The 673-nt window shown below is 33.7% G+C and overlaps 1 protein-coding gene across 1 annotated transcript in view; it reads right to left on the bottom strand.

The window, feature by feature from the left end:
• Window positions 1-673, bottom strand: part of UFL1 (UFM1-specific ligase 1) — a 32,664-nt gene that overhangs the window by 1,807 nt on the left and 30,184 nt on the right. The window lies entirely within an intron of this gene.

Here is a 673-nt window from a genome sequence, read left to right as displayed (position 1 = left end):
TTGCAGGATCATCTACTGCCATCATTAAATCCGAAGCCAAGAAGTTGAAAATGAGGTTAGTGATATCAGTACACACTGTCTTCAGCAAGTGCTTGGTAAGAGCAGCCTGTGTATCATCTGGAAAACAAAGGTGCTTATTAAAAATAATTTCTCCCCCAACTTATGAAAATCAATAAAAAAAAAAAGGAGGAAGTATACCTGCAAAAAACTTCATCCCTTTTTCAAATAATCTAATATTATTGTAGAGGTTTGAAACCTCTTCTTGCAAGTCCTTGATTGTGCGTTTTCTGCCAGTTCCAGAAGCAGAAGTTGAAGACATGAATACCGAACGGACCACCTCGAGGTAAGTTTTATTAAGAGGTCTGTGCACAAGATAAATATATTTAGATTATTAACATGTACTGGGGATTTATGTAGATAAGAAATTTTTCTTCTATGGAAATCAGGCTTAAAAAAGATCTCTATTTTTCAAACTAATTTGGAGAATAGTTCACTAAGAATTTGTCCCTCAATCCCAGGAATTATAACTTAAATGGATTATTTTTCTCAGTTTTAAAGTACTCAAAGTTTTGCACTACAGATAACAAGAACAACAATAACAAACACTCCACAAATCTACATAGCTTTATAAAGTTAATTTGGAGAACAGTAGACTCTAAACCTGTTCTCCATC

The sequence above is a fragment of the Propithecus coquereli genome, unplaced genomic scaffold, assembly GCF_000956105.1.
Source record: "Propithecus coquereli isolate 6110/MARCELLA unplaced genomic scaffold, Pcoq_1.0 Scaffold74, whole genome shotgun sequence".
Taxonomy (NCBI): domain Eukaryota; kingdom Metazoa; phylum Chordata; class Mammalia; order Primates; family Indriidae; genus Propithecus; species Propithecus coquereli.
Note: the sequence above shows the minus strand (reverse complement) of the source record. Positions and strands in the feature narration are given on the sequence as shown.